General features: G+C 44.7%; 1 protein-coding gene across 2 annotated transcripts in view; it reads left to right on the forward strand.

Annotated features, from left to right (window-relative positions):
* The window catches only part of LOC105687007, a 146,636-nt gene that overhangs the window by 40,402 nt on the left and 83,908 nt on the right, over window positions 1–22,326 (forward strand). Inside the window, exon 2 of one of the 2 annotated variants that reach the window (XM_048648960.1) lies at window positions 4,565–4,632. The exons of the other annotated variant lie outside the window; for it this stretch is intronic. The gene's annotated coding sequence lies outside the window, so the exon portion shown is untranslated. The remainder of the gene's footprint in view (window positions 1–4,564; window positions 4,633–22,326) is intronic. 2 annotated transcript variants of the gene reach the window in all.

Genomic DNA, 22,326 nt, shown 5'->3' on the forward strand with positions numbered 1-22,326 from the left:
AACGGGGAAGATAAGAAACTCGGAGTTCCGCGGAGTTTCACCGAGAAGATTTATGGTGCACGCGGATTAGCAAAAAAGTTAACTCTTCCCGATCTTTAGAGGCAAAAAGTGCAGCTGTTTCGCTGAAACGCCTTGGAAAATATCGTTTTAGCGAAATTTAGCCGAACTCCGCTTCTGCCGCTGCACGGCGGCGTACGTAGGTATATAGGTATATACGTATATATCTCTGAAAAGTTTCATCAGTCGTCTCGACGTGTCGCTCGTATCTATACGTTACGGTATACGGAAGAGCTGATGCGGGTGAAAATTTCACCCTTAGACGCGGTGGTAACCCCGGTTTCTTTATCCACCGTAAACGTCTCATAACGTCTTGGCCCCCCGGGGGCGCGAGAGAAATAACACGGATGAGAGAGAAGGGAAGTTTCCATTAGCGAAATTTGTCCCCATAAGTAATTCGATTATGGGGTAAACCAAATTTCTAACAATTCTAGAGCGAGTTAGTTTCCTTTTGCAGCCATCTCGGCAGATTTCGTACACCGGCGGATACGCGACGATATTTTGCCGCGGTACCTAACTGTATGGGTCTCTACTACTACCCATAGCTCTACGAGACACGCCGGTAAACTGTAGAAATTTCGGGATAAGTTTAAACTTAGAAACTAACACCGTCTAACGATTCGGCTCTCTGCCGTTTTAATATCTACTTCTACATTCGTGAGGTCTCTACAAGGTGGGCCGAAAGAATGCGACTTATTTTCTCATACACATTGTGGAAAAAAATCTAACAGGCCAATTTCGTCCACTGGAAGTTTTTTTTTCATGGCAAATAGAAGAGTGCCAATCAAAATCGATATGTTTCGTTATCACTGCAATTGTCATTCCGGCGATTGATTTTCCGACCGTGTATCACGTGGCAACGGATAAGAATTCTCTCTAATTTCAAGAGACAAAATCTGACATCCATTTTTCTAATTTCCCCGCAAAAAATTTATCGCTACGACTCGTGCAGGAGTTCAACTTCTGGTCACGTTTCAAAATTGACTGTTATTTTTGTGTGTGTGGTTTTTTTTTTATTTTTTTCTTCTTCCACCCTGTACATGAAAGGATACATACACGTTTATATCTATACACGTAGCCGTGTTAGATAGGTAGGGTACTATAACTTTGCGGTCGGCCAGACTCGGCCCGCATACTAAGGAACCACGAACCTGAAAGCGGTTCTGGATCTATATCGTCGGTTTTTATATGGCTCGGGGATTCATTACTGCTGCTGGTACGTACGTTGCGCGGGGTGGTGTTCGCGAGGCACGTCTTTCACAGTCCTCGATATTAATTTGCTAAACCGGTGAAGAGGAGACTTTGAAGCGGTGACGAGCTAAAAACTAAGCAATTTTCTCGAGTGTTTTGCCAAGATTACAAGTACGACGAGGTCATACGTGTCACGTCCCCGTACTTGCGTCACACGACGTAAAGTCCGAGTTCTTTTCTTTTTCACCCTTTTTTAACCGGTAGAATATTATCGCAAAAAGAAAAAAAAAAAAAAGGAAGCGACGTTTTCCCCGATTAATTATTCAGTTCGCAAATTTTCATACTCCGCGCGAGAGAGAGCTGATGTTCGTGATGGTCGTGGGCTCGTTTGGACGCGTCTTCGCGGATCTCTGTCAATTCTAATTTACCGCTTTTCATTTAGAGGAGCCTTTGAACTGTGAAGCGTATTTTAAAGGGGCAAAACTAAATGAGGGAACAAGGGGTCATACAAAAGGGGGGTGGGGGGGACCCGGTCGGTATGTTTTGTCGGTATACGGCGGGATGAAGTAATCATTGTATAGATAGTATTAAAATTTACGCTGAAAATCTGGCGTGGTACGAGCGGAAGGTATATCCTGCTAACGCCGTTGTTTTTGCCTCTCTCCTACGTGATATCGCGAAGGGCTGAAAGAGTATTTACAAGGACGGCAACCTAATCACCGTTGAATTGATGGGTTTAATTAAGGGAACGTCTCGACGAACTCGCGCGGGAGAGAGCTTTTCCTCGACTATTCGCCGCGTGCGCACGCCAACGAACCACCTACACCCGGGTAATACGTATCGTAAACGTAAAGGTCGTACATAACAATAATTTATCTACCTAGGTATATAATTATCGCATATAGGTATACAGGTGAGCGCTTACGGATTATTTTTGTCTCTGCTAGGCGAGTGCAAAACTTTTTCACCCCCGTAACACAATTTCGCTAACGTACGTCATTGTAATTTTCAAGGCTCCGAGCAGATCGGAATCGCGCATAATAGGTAGCAATCTTACGGGCGATGAGGAAGTGAATAGGTTTATACGCGATAGATATACCTATATGTATACGGTATAATCTATCAGCCGTCCGCAATAGTGCAGCAGAGCTCCGCCCGATAATCGGCTCACAGACCAATTTGGACACATGCATACATGTATAGGCGTACCCCTTCCATTCGGCGATGATCCCTTAATCGAATCAAGAAACTACATTTTCGCCCTAATAATACATGTGTAGGGTATTCCCGAGGAAATCCTCTGCCTCACGTAGATTTTCATTGAAATCAGAAATCGAATGGATTTGCAAAGAATTGTCGTTTTTTATTTTACCAGTCCAGGGAGAAAGATCGCGCAGAAATAGCTTCTCGATTAGATAAATTTGAGAATGGGATGAGGATGTGTAGCGAAGTCGGTAAGGTTTCAAACTACGAGTCTCGGTTGGGACACGTACAGAAGGTCGCGGACGATAATATTTACTTTCAATCAAATGCCCATTGGAAGCAAAGTTCTCACTAATCGCTCAAGCAGTCAGCGTCGAGACGTCGGAGGGATCCGAAGCCGTAACTTGCTTTGTTCCAATTTCGAGTGGAAAGTGGATCGATATTCTCTAATTCCTCTAATTGTGAGTGATTGTTATCAGCGGTATTTCGGCGAATGTCGCGATGATCAAATTAAAACTCGTGCGTTGAAAAAAAGGGTGTTTACATAGTTTCGAAAAATTAATCAGTGAAATCTGTTCAACCCCGTCGACGATCGTGCTGGAATCATTCCATAGGAGAGTCGACATTTTGCAGAGGTAAAAGATTTCCCTATCTATAATCTCCCTTATAGTTTCTAGCATTTGTTAAAAATAAGAAAATCTGACGGGCGCAAAATTGATAACAAAACTTGCGATAAAAAAAACTCTAAACGTGAAATGGCCCGTCCACGAATTTCGTAAACTCACAGTAGTGAAAAGAGAGGAAAAACGAAAATGAAATTGGAGGGAGGGGAATTTTGGGGGGGGGGAGTTCACCGCTCCCTCGTACACGTACACCCATCGGCGTGGTTATACTGTATAAATACGTCGGCGGAACGAGTTTCAGGCCAACTTACACGAGGATATTAGCAAACCTCATATCCTGCAACGGGGGTCCAGAGCTGGTTGGAATCTTTAGAGTCCTCATGGTCACCGGATATGAACCGCTGCCACGCTCTGCCGTCCGTCAGCATCCGTCGAACCGGATAGCCGCTCTCTTTACCTCTGGCTCGGCGGTGCGATAGCTTCGGAATTTTCGTTTCACTCGGTCGAACGGTCTCCGTTGATTCTCCCTCTGATTTTCGTTTCATTCGCTCGTCTGTGCAATATCAGTGGAACGGGGGCGACGATTAATCCGTTGAAAAGCAAAAGCAAAATATCGTAGCTCGATAAGAAAATTTAGAGGGGACGTGGGGGAATTCCGGTAGAACGGAAACCGGAAATTATCCCTTTGAAATTGAACTGACCAGCGTTTTGGGGGGGGGGGGGGGGGGGGGGGGGTATTACACGCGCGTGCCGAATGCGTGTCAAAACCTGGATTGACGATGCGTTACAGACCGCAATATCCCTGATGGGCATTTATACATACCCATAAACCTACCGTGTGCCTCGATGTCTCAATTACAGACAGCTGTCTGCCTCTACTTACCCCTGCGACCCCCGTTGTTACCCCCGATGTTACCGGGCGTAAACACCGAACACGCACGAACTCCGCTACGATTCACATGGGTCTTTACGTCGGAATACTGCGCGTTACAACGATTATTTTCCAAACCAGTGGAAATCGTCACCACGCTACGCTGATTAACGTCGGATCGCATCAGATTTAACTACTCCTGCGACGTACGCGACGAACAAGAAATTTCCTCGCCTCTTTTTCGCGAGTCCCCGAAGAGGGTGCGCCGCGTACGAGTTGTACTCCGCGGGGTGCGTTGTCCTTGCGTTCTGATAGAAAAAAAAAAAAAAAAAAGAACGAAAAAAGGTGACGCGAAAAAAGATTCGCAGACATCCGGGTACCCCGTTACTTCGTGCGCTTGATTAGCTCAGCGCGATTTTTGTTCGGATCCGTTGATTGCGGGTTAAAAATTTGTAATAAAATTTCTACGTTGCGCGATGCTTGCCGACCCGCGAATTGCAATTCACGTAAACGTGCACGTATACCGATACCCGCGGACGTGTAAGGTATGAAATTTTCATTAGTTTCTACACAAAGATACGTAGGTGTATATATATGTATTTTTTATTTTTTGTTACAGGTACGGTATACTACCTAATTTCGGAATTTTATGGGCCCCTAAGGTTAACAACAGAGCGTTGGCGGTGGGTGAGTTACACGCACAGATATTAAAAATGAAAAAAAGAAAAAAAAAAGGAAACATATACATATGGCTCAGTATACGTGTGCGTTTAATACATACGCGTATATATCGAGGTGGTGAAAGGTCGCGATCGTGGATGGCGTGCGTGGAGGTGGAGGTGGAGGTGGAGGTAGAGGGGGAGGGGGAGGGTGAAATTTACGTGAGATATTCAAAAGGGATTTTTGTGGCGAATTGTATAAGCCCTCGCGCGGAGGAGGTGCGGAATAAAAGCCAAACCTCGGTGCTTCGGTATGATTGTATATATATATATGTGTACGTGTATAGGTGTAGGTTGGCTATGAGTATAGGTGTAGATAGGGGTCGACGCAGGACGCCCCCGAGGCACCCAACCTGGCTGACTAATCCCGTGGGAGTCGCGGGCGTGCGCGCGGGCTCGAAAATTTGCATACTTATGACTGTTTATAATGTATAATTGACGGAGTGCCGTCACATATATATATATATATATATATATACATATCTATACGTACGTATATATATACTCGTTTGTTGGGGGCCCGCGAGATTTCGAATAATCAGATTATCAGCTTTGCATTTTACCTCTTGCCAGCAGCTCTTAACGTCACGTCACGATTAACGCTCTCCTACAAACATTATTACTGGAAACATTAAACCAACATTTTTATTATATAAATGTATATACTATATCGGTGACTATTGTTCGACTATGTATACATAGTTATGTAACACTATAGGTCTGAATAGTGAATATACGCGGTGTACGTGTTACCCCTCTTTATTTTCCCACCGGAAAGTTTATTGACGGGAACTGCCGTCGCTGAAGGATTTATGATGGCAAAGCGCGCGAAGCGCAAATCGTTACATACGGATACGTGGTACGTATAGCGTACCAATACAACGTTACACTTACCGACCAACGGTGAATCGCGGTTACGTGGTTGTGTTCGCGGATTTATTTGCCCCCTCGGAAAACGTGCGGGCTATTTATGTACGCGACTCGCGAACCTCAAATTGTTTCCTCGGGCATAAAATCAACGGGGTAAATACCACCCTCGCTATCTAAATCCTAAATAACAAGAGACACCTGCGGAACATGTGTACGATTTATGTTCATTTGTAAAAAAAAAAAAAAAATAACCAACTTGGAAAAATCAAGAGCTTCCCAAAGTCGAGAATGTATCTCTCTGAGCGTGATGAGCTTTTTGTCGGAACGAAACGGACGTGATTTCAGATATTTTTTTAATCACGTATAAAACGGGGCTGGGAATAAGAATAGTTGCGCCACCCCTGCCTTCTCTTCCCTCTGTATAGGAATCGGGACGGGAGCGAGCTTTACGCGTTTTACGTTTCACACTTAGCACGCTTCCTGTAGCCCATCAGGGAACGTAAGCCGTTATAAGGGGAGAAATTTTCTATCGGCTCGCTGCTCCTGCTGCTGTTGCAACCCCGCGTCCGGAAAAGGGGTGGAGAAGAAAAGCATTTTATTAGCAGTTTTATTTCCTTTGATTAAACGGAGTCGAGTCGAGTTGAGTCGATTGAACCTCGAGCGCAGCTGGAGGGCGCGAAAAATCATCCCTCGGAAAATAACATTTTAGTACTCTCGACTCTCGACTGTTCATTTTCTTCTATCAACTCTCTTCGTTTTTTTTTTTTTTCATTTATTCATTCTTCTATCACGGAAAGAAAAGTAATTAAATAATTGAAAAACGTGAATACGAACGAATCCGTTTTAATTATTTTCATCCATTTTTTTTTTGTTTTTCATTTTTTTCTTTCGAACAGCTGCGATATTTTTGAACGGAATTTTTCGTTATTACGTTAAAATTGCGTCTGCTGCCCGGGCAGAATTTTTATCGACTACTGCTCACTGTCTGGTACATAAAAGGGTGTAGTTAGGGCGTAGCCGATGTAGGTAGAGATTAAACGTAAAAACAATAGAACGCGGATTGCATCGGACACCCTCTAAATATCTGTATATACCGTCGAAGCGTGAAAATAAATCATACGCGCGAGAATATCAACCGCGGAACAATCGCTCGTCCGTTTGGGAAATTACGCATCGTTAAGCTTCCGATAAAAATCGAATAAAAATCGCCCCCCTCCCCCCCCTCCGTGTACACGATACCGCCGTTACTTTCGTTGTATATTTTTATTCATCCAAGGGCGTCGTCATTCGTTGAACCGCAAACGTCGACGATGAGGTATATTAAGATATTCGCGAAAATCCGCTAAAACTTCCAACCTAAACTGCGGCCCGAAAGAAACGAGCAAAACGATCGCCGTAGATTCTCCTCATTTTTTTCGTCACTCTCCTTTGGAACGAATCGCCGATCGGCCGCTCGCCCTTTGCGCGTTCCCTCACTTGACGCTTATACCGCGCGCAGTGGCTTTGAAATAGGAGAGATGCCCCAAAGTGAAGTAAACTTATGCGTATGCATGCGCGGACGTGTTTGGGTATATTAGGGTGAGTCTCTTGCCAAAGCGACCGTCCAAATTTCCATGAACAAACAATACAGATAGTAGAACAGGAACAGGTCCCCGACTGTTCCCGATGTCGTATAGGATATCCCGCTCATAGACTGCCTCGCTTTCCCCAACAGTCTAGCCGTTATAGGTATACTACGCGCCGTGTATGTACACAGAGGAGACGCGTACATGTTAGTTATTCACGGAAGCATCGCACACACGAACGCCAGAGTCCGGTAATTCAACGCCCGTCAAATGACGCCGCCCGTGTCGGCAAGGGGGTAGGTCATAGACCGCCGCGAAACGAGGACCCGACCGATCCTTCTCGCGGCACCTGAACAATATCTACTCTCCTCCTATACCCCGCCGAGATGTTCTTTGTCTACCGTACGGCGCGTACCTACCCCCCTTTCGACTACTAAAACGCCTTCCAAATTGTTACCTTTGTGTATCCGAAGCTCCTCGTATTGCATCGATTCCCGTTGGCTTTGACGTTTTACCGGACGATCGGATCCAATATTGATGCATTTTGTTTCGGTAATATGATAATCGACCCGCGCGCTTAATTTTTTTTAGAACAGTTTGAAAATTGACGGGTTAAAAACTAGTTGTTCGTATTCAGCCCGAAGCCTCGAACGGAATATTTTTCGTGCACAACCCCAGCGGGTTTTTGGTGTTTCGACGCGATATTTATTTCAAATCACCAGCGATATTTTCATAGAATTTTGTTTTATTGTTACGTTAGCGTACAGTACGCGTTGCGAACCGTTGAAATTCATGATTTTATTATTGGATATACCGAGTAACTTGTGGTAAACCATTTCGCTGTTAGTGACGTTTGTATGTTTTCCTTCTCTTTTTTTTTTTTTTGTTTTTTTTCGGATTTTGTATTCCTCGTTATTTTTATTTTCACCATTTTCCATCAACCCCGTTGGGAATTTACCTTTGTCCGTATAATCTACTTGTACACAGCACGTACAACGGTGTGCGAAGAAAAAGCACAAACGTGAATGCAGACGGGCAAACGAGCAAACAAATGCTTAGGGAGCGGACGAGTAAACGAGCTTGAAAACAATAAAGGTACGCGAATACGCGGAAAAATGATTTCGCACCACCGGCGGAAAAAAGTCACCAGATATCGTAATTGTTTTTTCAATCTTTCTACTCACAATCATCCCAATGACGGTTATTAATTTTCCATAAACAGAAAGTGAAACTTGGCGACGCTGGTTCGTTCTGCAGTCTCTCTCTCTCTCTCTCTCTCTCTCTCTCTCTCTCTCTCTCTCTCGACGGACAAGTCATCCGTTATCTCAGTCACGAGGCCATTAAACATTAAAATCAGTACGACGGTTCCTCTCGTCCCCCGTGTCATTTGTGCTTTTGTTGTACGCGAAAAGATAGCCACTTTGTTATTCACAGAGGAGAGGGTTCGGTAGGTTGCCGAGGGTGCGGAATCGACTCGACGATGCAAGGGAATCCGGACCCCGAATATTATAACCGACCCAATCTTCGGCACACCCGTACAGTTCGCCTTGTTATATAGCGTGCGTTAATTCGGTGATTAAAAAAAAATCTCCTCTCGAATCTCGAATTCGTTCGAGATCAATGACGATCCGCGGCAGCGAAATTTCTCACCCAATTTTCCGAGGATTGAAAATTTTTTAACCCAGCGTTGCGTCGTTCCGATTATTAATAACGTTGAATTTGACGCGTCGCTGAAGGTAGAAATAACGAAGAGTAGCTACGTTGCCGTATATCCGTCCAACAAAGTCGAAGGATTTTGGGATTTGACCCTTTAATCGGTACTCCGTTTGGGCGGGACTCGAGCCTTGGATTTTCGGGGACAAGGGAGTTTATTAAAAGTCGTGGCAACCGACGCAACAGAACGGTACTCTGAATCCCTCCCCTCCCCTTCCCCACTCGGCATAAACGATGATAGCTTCGAAGGTTCGGAGAGTACGGGCGTAAAGTCATTACCCGTAGAATTATTTTTTAATTAAATCTAGGAATAAATGCGTCGACTCGCGGACCCACCCTCGTCACCGTGCGGTGGTGCACTGTGGAAAGAAATAGTTAAAAAAAAAAAAAAAAAAAAAAAAACAGAAGAAAAAAAATGAAGCGGAAAGGATTTAAAGGAGAAAGGGAGACGTCTAAAGTGTCCGACCAAAAAGAGGCGGGCGGGTAGGTGAAAGGAAAGAGAAAAACAAAAAAGAGAGAAAAAGATATCTGATATCTGCCGGCGAAAGCGAGCTTTCCAGGTTCCTAGCGTCTCTTGGAGGAACTTTTAAAAGTTATTTAAATTAAATAGAGTGTAGTGGAGAGGGCGGGGTGTCGGTTGAAGCAAAGGGGACGACGAATACGACGACGCGATGCGAGCGACTTTCGGGGGTGGAGGGAGTTGAAGGAGTGAGAGATAAGGGATGATTACGGGGACCAGGAGTGTCTGGAGGGATACCGGAGCTCTGTTTGAGAGTGACGTCTCCTGATAGCGACAACACCCTGGATAAAATATACACGTTTTATTCGGGAATTAAAAGCTGTTCCTTGTCTTTTATTTTATTTTACCCTCCCTCTCCCCCGTTCTTATCTCCATACACCGTACATAGACCTTTATTTCCTTTTTTTTATCCCTCGCAGATCCTCCCGAAAATCGGCTATCTATTTATCCGGCTTTCATCCGGTCTCTCCCTTTCTCCTTTTTTTTCTGTGTTTTTTTTTTCTTGTTCTTCGTTTCTTCGTACGCTTGTTTTTTTTTTTTTTTTTTTTCTCTCATCGTAATGATCATTCGCGTTTGTTAATTAGTTACGAGGTTTTTCATGACGAGCGGTTAAATTCCGGACCCTCGAATATCAACGAAACTCAAGACGTCTCAATTTATTAATTGTCCTAATAACCCTTACCGACCGCGCGTGTTCCCGAATAAGACGTGAAACAAAAAAATATGTAGTTCGGGTCCAGCTATATGGCGGTTCCCTTTGTGTTTCCTTCAGCTCGAATTACCGACTCGACTCTACACCGACTTGAGACGCGACTCGAGCGCTCAGGGAAGAAGAGGATGGAAAGGAGGGAGCACGAAGAAAAAAATAACATTAAATAAAAGAATTAGAAATTGGGAAAAGAGAGAGATGACGGAAAAAATAAACGGAGAATAGGAGAGTGCACTCTGCGTGTATATCGTAGTTCTCCCTACGCCGCAATGCTTTAAAGGCAACGTTGCCTGGCTCACCCGCTCGTATAATAAAGACCAGCAGTAAAATTGAGCAAATAGGAACCACGAACTAGATGCCATATTTATATCGATGGGTCTAAAACAGTCGCTCTCAGACATCCGTACCGCCGTTAACGAATTGCTGGAAGAATAATTATACCGGCGATAAAAGACTACTTCAACGGCGACTCCGTGGTACGTACATACCTACGTAAACCGGATATCGGGCGATTTTGTCGGATAGAAAAATTTTAACGACCTACGAGAACACGGGACATTATTTTTTTTTTCCGTCGGTTTCATGTTTGGCAATGACCGATTCGACCCCCTGATTTTCACCAAATTAATCGGCGAAATTGGTTCGACGGATGACTCTCTCTCCAAAGAATACGCGTAAGCGTAAACATATAATGACCGGATCCAGACGATTTATGAAAAGATATAACAATCCGTCCCACACAATTTTTCGATGATTGATCAATCGATTATTTTCCGGGCACGTGACTCCGCCATCTGCCGTAACTATTGTATCGTGGATATACCTGTACATGCACGTATATGTATTGTATATTCTAGTCTGCGGTATCTGCTTCTTCACGAAGATCATGTGCTCTGTTTTTTTTTTGTTTTTTCTCATTATTTTCATCACATTTTTATTTAATTTTTTTTCCCCCTTCATTGCCGCCATAACGGAGAGGTGTGCCATCTGCTTTTGAAAGTATGGCAATTATCGTAGGAGTTCCCATAGCTTTCGAAATTGACTTTCAAAGGGGGATAATAAATTCACCGAAAGAGAAAAAAAAAAAAAAAACCGAAAACCGAAAAACGGAAACACGAAACGAAACTATAACCGGCCATTAGCTTGATCAACCGATCTGTGTATCTATTGTCTGCGCCAAGTTTTGCACCCTCTGAATTATACCTCTGTCGACGTCGTAATCATCGTCATCCTGCTTTTAATGTACCGATATTCCGTCGTCGCGGTGAAAAAACATCGGAAAATAGTTGCTCGAATGATTAAAAAAAACTTTTTTCATTCTTTATTTACAAAACACAAAATTTTGCGCCAAAGACGGGGATATTTTTCTTTTCTGTAATCTTGCGTGTTTCGAGCCTAGGAATCCGAACCTCCCAACTAAGTTGACCCATCTTTGCGAATTTTTCGTTTTTTAGAGCAAAAGAAAATCAGATATCGAACTCTCATGTAGATTTTTTTAAGCCATTAGGTACTCGTCATCGACAAGGATGAGAGCGACAGAACTTGTTATGCTTTTTGCAGATCAATTTCTGTTTGTTCGGGACGCGTAGCCAACAAAGAAAAAGTATTTTTTTTCCATTCGATAGTATTGAAGTATGTGTAGACCATTTTTTGTGACCCCAAATACTTTGCCACTTTTTGTGACAATAATGTTTCGTCTCCGAAAAAGTTTCATACGGTATGGGGATATTTTATTGGCACAAAGTGAAGTGGATTAGGAAAAAATGTCACGTTATCGAGAACTGGTATGATTATTATTCTCACTTTTATTATCATTGCCATCAAAGGATGTCGCGGGGCGCATTAAATTAGCGTCAGTGAAAATTTATCGCCCATTTATATAATTTAGATTGATATCAGAAAGCATATTAAGGGCTGGAAGAGTTACAACGAAAAGTTTTCTCGAACTGTCCGACTTCTCTTCCTCATCAGCGGAAAAGAAATAATAATAAGAAGAAGAAGAAGAAAGACAGAAAGAAAGAAAGGAAGAAAGAAATAATTATCGTATATCTTGGAGAAGTTATCGGTTTATTTGCGTCGGTATCAAAAACCGGGCCGTATAATTAATTAATTTTTTATCCACCGCCGTAATTCGTCGCCTCGTAGAATATTCCGAATCGAATTCGCTCTATCGAAAAATAAGCTAATCCCGCGGGGATTGAAATGACTGCGAATCCATCGGCGAGTAATAATTGCTGACCGAAGGTGCTAACGATCTGTAATCCTGGGTGACGTTCGGTGGCCTAATGTTTGCCCTCTGCGGAGAGGGACGTCCCCCGCTTTCTTCTTCATTGCCCCCGGCACGAACAGAGGGATATCACTTAGGGCGCGCGTGTCAGGCCGTACGAGCCGCCATATTGGGGACATCAAACCCGTACGTGCTCGACATACAGTCGCACAAGAAGCGGCGAAGGCAGAACCAGAAGTAGAAGTAGAACCCCGGCTGCGGGTTGAAAACGTAGCAGCGTCGTAGCGCGCAGAGCCCGTGGGGTGCCAGAAAACGTTGAGGTGGGGCACGCTGATATTGTTTACGTGCCGTTCCAAAAAAAAAAAAAAAAAAAACCCACGCCGTTGAAGGCTGCAGGAATTTTTTCGCGGACCGCATCACGCCCAAATAATAACAAGGGGGGGGTGGGGGGATGATTTTTGAGTTTTTCGTCGGTACGCGGTGGCTGTAAATCGAACGAACGGACGAAGATGTTACGACGGGAGTAATTTGGGACTCGTGAGGCGGTGAATTTTCATCGCCGTGCATCGTTCAGCGCCTCGGGATCCCGCAGGTGTAAAGAGGAGTCGCCGCTTTTGCCGGCGGGAGAAATGCTGCGGGAAAATCTCGTTTATGACCCTGCGTTGTAACCCAGTCGAGGTAAATGTCTATACCTTCGACAAGTTAAACGCGCATTAAGATGAGGAAGTTACAACCTCGCTCCGGTACAGCGAGAGCCGAATGAATATATAAACGCCATAAACAGAGAGCCCTGGCTGCGAGTCGCCAAAAGATCGTGCAAACTGTTCGTAAATTATTTCTTAATATATTCTCAACTTCTTCTTACCGCGCAGCTCGCGCTCGTAACGATGAAAGTAAAAAATAAAAGTTCAGCACACGTGGACGAGATGGTGAACTTTCGAAGCTCTTCGCTTCGACGACTATTCGTCCGGCCTGCGTACGGCGCGCCGCGTGGAAAAAGCTTTTGCAAATATGCGGCACCGGCGGAATTGGACGAGATTAATATTGTCGAGCTACTCTCTGCGCGGTCTTCGTTATTCGTACTATTAATTTTGCAAAAACTCAACCGCTTTTACCGCAACTACGCGGTCTTCCCTCCATAGTTTCTTCATTACTTATCAAAAACAACTTTTAATCATGTATAAAGAAGTTGGCGAGTTTTTCATCCCTGTTTCTTTTCATTAATTTTTTTTTCTCCTTTTTTTTTTTACCTCGGTTTATAACAGGGAATCCGCGTTCTCTGTATTCGTGCAAAACGACGGCTCCGTAAGTTTCCTCATGCGAAGGAAGATTCATTTCGCACAGTCATTGATTTCATGTACACCTATAATTTTTATACGAGAACTCGAGAGAGCAGAGAAGATTACCGCGTATACAGATGAAGAAATGCGGAATACGGAGTTTCGTACGCTGGCGATTTTTAGAGCGGAATTTCGCTGTAGGGGACATTGATTATTATTTGATGGAAAAACAAAAACCGGAAAGGGAACGAAAGAATCCAGCGGAAAATATCATGAACAACTCGATGGGCGAGGAATGCGCTCCGTTCTCGATTCGTTCGTGACCTCTGACCTGATATTATATTTCATTCGCTTCAGATCGCGGTTCAAATCTACTGGGTATATAATACACGGTATGGGCAAAGTTATTATACGATCGCTTCATTTCCATTCGTCTATATAACCAACATTTGCTTTAATTCTTACCACCTCTGCAGGAGCAACTTGCAATTTCCATTTACGGTAGAATAGCTGAATTATAAAGGGAAATGAAATTCCATCGCTAGTCAATGTGCCGATCGACGATAGAAAAATGAGGAGTAATCGATTCCAACCGTGACGTCAACCGTTGACGGTTTGGGCTAAAATTTTCACCCCGATATAGCGCGATATGCAAGTTCCTGGTTATAAGGTTGTACCTGGTTCCTCGACATCCTAACTCGCGCATGATCCTTTTGGACCATCGAGTTTACAATAGCGTGCTCAGTTTTGTTTCAGGTCATTACATCTAATTGTTATTCCGCGGCAGTCGTAGTAACAACGGTAACATCCACCAACCCGGAACTAAGCTGGCGTGCTCAGTTTTGTCCGTACTGTACGGAACCCCGGTCAGAGTGTCGTATCTGTTCAAATTGTTTGAAATGTTCCACGGTTATTGAGGCTATCGAATTTACCTTTTTCAGGAATTCGTCGCCGCGTCGACTACGTTCGAACATTCTTTTCCCCCCTTGAAGTGACGTGACATCGAACACCTTCGAACGATTGAAAATGAAAATTTCAAATTTGAAAAAAAAAAAACGAGCGAAACAAAACCGGTTCGTCTGATCATCCAAATCGGACTGGGTCGAGAATTCACGCGATTCCATATTTCTGGTATCGTTTCTCCGCGGCGTCGTCTTCGCCAGATTTGCAGTGACGTGGTGCAAGACATTGTCGACGAAGTTAGCCAATACAACCCTGCAGATCACGTATCTTTCATGCGCCAGTTGAGCCGATATCGGATTATGGGTAAACTCTGGTGTATCGCGAGCATTCCGCGAGCTGCGGGTATAGCGAAGCGTGGAAGTTATCTGGGGATGTCCGCTACGCCGATCGCGAGAGTTTTCCCTCGAATTCAGCGCGGATCCATACCGCGCGGGTATGCATAGACGCCCCTCGAGTTACGGAACTCCGGGAGAGATAGTTCTCGTTGCGCCCTCGTGTAATTCAGGTGCATATGATCCACGGGCTCTCGTTACAATAGAAAAAAACAAAGAGCCCGATGAAAAACACAAACAGAGAGAGAGAAAAAAAAAAAAGAAGAAAGAACAAAAGAGGAATATGAGGACTCGAAACGGGGCCGGTTTGCGGGGTCCCAGGGGGGAATGGAAAAGAGTGCAGGAGCCGAGCGAGCATGGGAATCAGAGGGGGTAAGAAAATCGTAAAAGGAGACAGATAAATAAAGGAAAGTAGGGGGGAAAAACTAAAGGGGAAACGAGATGATCCCGTGGGTCACCCCGGATCGCATGCGAGAAAACGGGGACGGGGAACGAAAAAGGGGCAGCTCGTAAAACTGGGGGCATGTGATTTCCCCCAGGAGGAAAACGCCGGCAGTAGTGGGCGGGTGTTGGGTGTCTTTTTCCTCTTCCTATACCTACGATGTTCTCCTTCGTCTCCGACCTTTCGCGGTATGCTTACAACCTGCATACAATAATACTCCGAATGTTATAATCGCGCCCGCCACCCCGCCACCCCGCCACCCCGCCACCGCGGCGACGTGGCGGTTTGAAATTAAAATTAAAACAAGGTAATCCTTTTCTCGTTCCCTTTTCACTCCTTTCATTCATATGTAAAGAAAAATTCACGGGCAGCCGAGCAATACCGCCGGCTCTACGTCACATCCGCTTCGTGCAGCAGCCTGCACTTTTTCTCCCCCCTTAATAAATAGGAGGAGAGAATGCGGTGAGGTGGAGAAAAATTTTTCAACTTTCAGCAGCATTATTAAAGTTCAAGGAACCTCGTACACCTACCGCGTCCAACCGGCGCTCTCGACTCCCTCACGTCATATTTGCATATCAAAATTTTCCGCTGGATTTGGCAATCACCTCGCATCGTCCGTGTACCCGCTGTATTTTTACAACTATACCTGCAACGGCTGGTTGTATGCATCCGTGACACGATACGTCCGGATGTATATCTATATGTGCAGAAAAATCGTGTAAATAGGTATAGTTAATACTCATAGGTATGATACACATGTACACGTGTACCCTCGATAAAGGCCGGTGCGCTCGATCGCCGGTTCAGAATCGCGTTAAAACGGGTAGCGAGGGTTAAAATTTCAAGTAAACCGAGCGAAATTTGTACAAAATCACGGTTAGCAACCGGAATAGAGTAAACATAAATACGACATTACCTCCTTTGCAACCCTTCCGCCCCCGCCACCGCGACCCCCTGCGTAGCGTTTCCAGTGCCACATGTATAGTATATGGAGTTCTGAGATGATTTAATGAACGTTTTTAGTGATATTCTAAGCTTAACAACCCTCGGCCCGTTAATGCTCCCACGTAATATTCAGCTCATCAAATATGTGCAATATTAGATATGCAAAGTTTCGAGTTTCCACTTTCCCAAGATTCAAGCTAGCTATTATCCTGACGGTTTCGAGTTTCGGCTTTCTATTCGAGCCTCTGTAGTTTCCAGTTTCTGGACGACGCGACGAAGCAACACGCGTTCTCCCCCCGTACACTGTGGGGACACCGGCTGCGACGGAAAAGTAAAAGATGTGATAAAAAAAAAGATTTTCTTCTAAAATAACTGAAAAAAAAAAAAAAAAAAATTCACAATATCAAACGGCCCGCGACCACGAATGGGTGCGGAGTGGAGTAGCACGGTGCACCGATTGAATATCGCTGCACTCTGCCGATTGATATACTTCGGGTTTCAGCCGAGAGAACCTCTTTCCGGCTGGCTTGTATTTTATTGCCTGCCTATCGAATATTTCCATATATTTGCATGCTCTTGCACATACCGCATTCTATAACCCGTTATATATCCTAGTTTCGGATAGAGCTGCCGCTGTTGCTGTTCCTGTTTGAAAACAGCCGCAGCCTCGAGTTATACTCGTGTGTATAAAATTGTCGACGTATCGCACATACATCCATATATATATATATATATATGGTATGTCGAAACACTTCGCGAATCGATAACCAGGCATATAGCCGCTCAACGGTTGACGAAATTCAACGAAAATCGAGTTGAAGATTTTTTTCGTTCCACACTTCTTGAAAAAAAAAGTGCAGAATTTCACGAGAAAAAAAGCAAAAGATGAAATTTGATGTTGAACTATTTTTATTTTTTTGGCACATCAAGCGACAAAGTTTCCCGAGATTTTAGTTCAAATCGGTGAATTGACCGCAGGTGGTGCAACTTATGAACTGGGAGAGATGTGGAGTTATCCGCCGGAGTCTCTCCTGGAACAAACTCCGAAGTGCTTCATACTTTACGAAGACATCGGATTTTCGAATCGACCTGTTTTTCTAAATTTTCTGCACTCGTTCCGTCTCAATTACCGAATGCAAGTGAAAATATTTCAACTGGGGTAAAAAAGAAAAAAAAAAAAAAACGAAAAATATGAAAATCACTGGAACCATTTGACGGGAAATCGCGTGCTTTGAATGCGAATATATAAGAGAGTCGAGATTGAGGTGAAGCTTGCGGAATATCGTGGCGCTTTTTACACCCCTGTATATATAGGCGGTGTACGCGCGCTATAGCAAATACGGTAGCAGCAGCGGCGGCAGTTCCTTCTTCCCCAATACCCGCTCTATATGTATACGAAAATACCGACGCCGACCGCGTCGTGTATAAGGAGCGACGATTTCTCAGCAGGGTTGATTCGAAACTAAATTGCATTTGGTTGCGCCGCGCTCGCGTTGCTCTCTCTCCGAGATCAGAAACTAACGCCCGCGTACTTTCGCTCTCCGAAAAATAAACTCGCGAGATCTTTTTATTTTCACTACCTTTTCTCTCTTATTCTTCCTTTCCTCGCTCCCGTACCTTCCCTTATATACATATATGTACGCTCGTGTATCCCTCTCGTCGGCTCCTCCTATATTTCTCCGCAGCGATTCACCGACGATTCGATTCACCCCACATTTACAAGTGTTATACCCCATATATATGGATATTGCAGCGAAATGACAAATTTCACATCCCCGGATTTCAAATCGTATGCATGTAACACGTGTATATATACATATGTACTATATTTATAGCGGGCACTATATATCGAATCGATGCGGTTATCACCTTCGCTATTCTCCTTTTTCTCGTTTCGTCTATCCTTTTTTTCGCCACCACGATCACCGCGGTTAATCGCCGAAAAATTCTTCTTTCTAAATCTCGTACTCGAACACGAGAGCTGTCGCTTCTTCGAATGCAGCGAATAATTTTCGATTGTCCTCATTATCGGCGACGTCGAAGCTTCCGATGAAAATTTTGGACGTGGCGCGAACGAGGGCTGATCATATTCACGCGCACACGCGTCGAGTGTTATTCCGAGGATGTTTCAACCCCCCCGTGCGACCGTGACGTAACCATCGCGCCATCGAGCTCGTGAATGGAGAAGAAAAAAAAAAAAGGACGTCAGGTCGCCGCCGCTGTTGCTGCGGGGGGTCGTCTGGTTTTTGACCAGCTGCCAAAAGCATCCCTCCTGCGGCTTCGGAATTCCTCGTCGTATATCCCGCCGACCGCGAAACTCGAGATAGATACTCACCGTACTGCGTATAGGTAGAAAAGATTATTAGAGCTTCGTATATTATAGCTGTGCGACGACGAAGACGACCCAGACCGTAGACATATACGTTGAGATTTATGATTGAGCCTTATCCGGCCCTGCCAGAGACGTGCTGCTTTGCCAGCACCCGGCAGATAGAAAATGAAAAATGCAGAACGCGAAGGACGTAAAAGTTATAACGGAAAACAGAAAATAGACGTATCCTTAGCGTGTATCCACCTACCTAATGTATGACGCGCTGTATAACAGGGTGGAAAACAAGAGAAGCGAAAAGATGAGACGAGAAGAGGGAACGCTATAAAAATTTGGCATCTGGCAGCCACCGGCGGAAGAAGATGAAGAAGAAAAAGAATCGGCGAAAGGGGAAGGGGTACAACCCGCGCGGAATTAAGACGAGGCGTCGTCGCGCCTCGGCGTTGCGACGCTTGGAATAGAAGCGTCTCGAGCCACCGCACCGCTACTCGCCCTGAATTTTACCCCGGACTTTGTGCCTCGAAACTCTTCCGTACGTTTCGGAGGCAGGAATCGGAGTTACGCGCCGTCGAGCGCCAAGTGGGCAAGTGGTTTCGGTAGACGTCTTCGCTATCTCTTATTTATCCGCTATTTACAACTCACTTTCTTGCTACAATTTATGTGGGCGTACCCTCGCACACGTACGTGCATAGCGAAGACTACGCGCGCGAACGCCCCGAAAAATCACGCCTCGTCGAAAAACGGAGTGACGGAGACCCGGTTTCCGATGCTTTGAAAAAAAGAAATTCTCGTATCTTTCCGCTTCACCCGAACGTCGAAATGTCCGGTAGCTTTCACCGAATTGTTTGTGCGTTTTCGAGTCCAGAAATTGACTTTCGAACGTCGTCAGATCGACCTTCACGTCTGCAACGATGGGTTTTTTTTTTTTGTCAGGTAATATCTGATTGCGAATTGGATGGACAGATTTTGTAATCGAGTTTTTTCCACCGATCAATTTCACCCGAATTGAATCGTGCGTTCAATTTTTGAACGATTTCGTTCCACTAGTTCTCGCGTTGCCGACACAAAAATCCTCGCACAGACCCGAATCTATACGGTCTATGGTGACGACAGTGCGATCAGATGTTCCCCATTTTCGAATTCCAGTATAAGAAACCCAGAGAGAAGGCAAAAATTATCAAAATCCGAGTGGTCTGATTAATGGGGCAACTTTTTTACGCGGGCGTCATTATTTTATTTTCCATTTTCGTTTACCCCCCTTCGCCTTCTCTTTTTATTTCTACCATGGATGAAATATTCCGGGCTCGTGTCTCCGGCGTTCGGAGTTGGGTGTTCGACACATCAATAGATCGATCGCCTGGCCTCAGGACAAAACGGCGCCTCCGCAGGGGGCAGCGGGTTCGGTGACAGTCTTGACAGGTAATACCGGGCCGAAAACTTATCGGCAAGTTAAACTGAATTCCAAATTGAGTCTCGGCTCCCAACTGACGTCTACGGTCGGTGAGGTTTGCAGCGTGTACCTCGCAGTTAGCGAACGAAATTAATGCACGATTCATTTCCTTGTTTTTTTCCTCGCTTTCGTCCGTTCGTCTCCCGTTTAACTGAAAAACCGACTTTATTCGAAAATTAGAAATCTGCCGAGTGAAAAACTGACTAATAATCACACGAATTTCCCGCACATCCGATTTTTCTCTTGCCTAGAAAACAGGACTAGGTAATATCAGAATAATCAAACCACATTTCGCAGCGCATTTTATCGGGTTTTAATTATAAAAAGTTTCGGCTAATATACCTACCTGGTGCCGATTGAGGAATTTTCACGCAGTTAGTTTTGGGTTCGTAATTTCTTTGCGGACCGTGACGAGTTTTCGTTGTAAAACAAACGAAACTTCTTATGGTACTGTTATTAAGCTATCATTACCTTACGGGCATTTTTGCAAAAGCAAACAAAAACTAAACTCTTCAAACATTCCTGGCGAGGGGGCGATCGGTTTGCTCGGCAGTTACGGGCCCTTCGAGAAAGGTGATTCCTGCGAGCGACCTCCTCGAAACTTTTAATATTTATACGAACACCCCGTCGACCGACCGACCAACTGACTCACCCCGTAACATCGTCGGGACCGACAAAAAGTTTCTCTAAAACAATCCACGAAGCTAAAATAAACCGCAAAACTCTAATTAGAGTAACTTTTTTTTCTCTCTCTTTTTTTTTTCTTTTTTTTTTGTTCGCTTTTTTATTTTACTGCCAAAGGAGACATCTTCGGAATTTTTAGTAGTTAAATCAGCGCCTTTGAAACTTTACGTTGTCAGAATTTAGGGGGTTTCTGAAGTACAAAGGTGTATTTTGCTAATTACTCCTGCACTTCAAACTCTATTGTCTCCAGATATTTTGGGAATTAATTAATATTATACTCATTGTCCTTTGAACGTAGTAAAAATGGTATTTCTGAATTTACCCCCGGTCACCGGGCAGAAAAAAATTGCAGTGTGTCAAAGAATTCTGATTCAAAAGATGAATAGGAAAAAAAATGTATCTCTGATTCGTATGGGTAGAATTCAAGCATTTCAAAAAGGTCGATTACCCCAGTAGACTCTTTTTCGGATATAAATGTGACGGTGCTATTAGAGGTACGATATCGTCGAACAAACGCAATAGGATATATCGGATGATCATCTTTGCCAAAATCTGCACAACGTATGTTTAGCTACCTACGGAATACATAATCTGTACATAGGACACCCTAACTCGACCCAGACCTACCTCGTATATAACATCACCGACCCGACGAGGAACCGCGCGCCGTATATACATATATGTATATACCCATTTCTGAAACGAACAAGCTGCTGTTGCTTCTGGCGCGGCTATCGCCCGCGAAATTTCCGTTTCTAACTCCATTTGGTCGGCCACGCCGGCAAACAGAGTTTGTTTGATTATCCGAAAGCTAAACGCATTAGTTGATAAAATACAGTCTCGTGGAAATCGGTGAAAGCGACGCGGTGCGAGCCACACGAGACAAACCGCCCGGACCGCCGAGTCCATAGCGTGACGACGGGGGTACATATCTGAGGCATGTGGAGCACAGCGATGCCTGAATAGCATCGCCTCGAATAATAATCGAACAACGATCATCGCGTAATCATTGCTGTTGTAACAACGGATCGCAGAGACAATTGATCACGGCAACAGGACGGGAAGGCTAGGCGGGGAGATAACGTTAATCGGAATCGGCGCGGGTTTCGCGGTTAGAGCGTAGGGGAGGGAGCGACGATGGAAAGAAAGGGGGGGTGGGGGGGTGAATCGGATCGAAATGGATCAAAACCCGGGGGGTTGAATCGATTTGTCGAAACTTGTCAGGTGCACGCAGCTCGCACGTATGTACGTATATTTATGTAATATATCGATTTGTTGCCTCGAGTGCGGTCTCGCCAATGCACAGAGCTGATATCCGGCACCCCTATAACTTGCACCGCCAGCTCGGCTCGACCTCATCCCTCTCGTTCTTCTTCTTCTTCTTCTTCTCCTTTCTCCGCTTTCTCCCTCCCTCTCCTCGTCGTACCGGATGCATAATTTAAGTGTCGTGCCCTAGATTCCGTTCATTCCTGATTGCCACCCACTATACAAGGCGCACCCACCCCCGTTCTACTGAATTAGTCAACCCTAGGCCGTGCCTACCTACCTACCTACACTTTACCGTCCGATATATTTCCCCTGATTACACCGTGGCTAACTTCGCCACTCGCGTTACACCCGATGCATCTGTTGA

This window comes from Athalia rosae, chromosome 1 (assembly GCF_917208135.1).
Source record: "Athalia rosae chromosome 1, iyAthRosa1.1, whole genome shotgun sequence".
NCBI lineage: Eukaryota > Metazoa > Arthropoda > Insecta > Hymenoptera > Athaliidae > Athalia > Athalia rosae.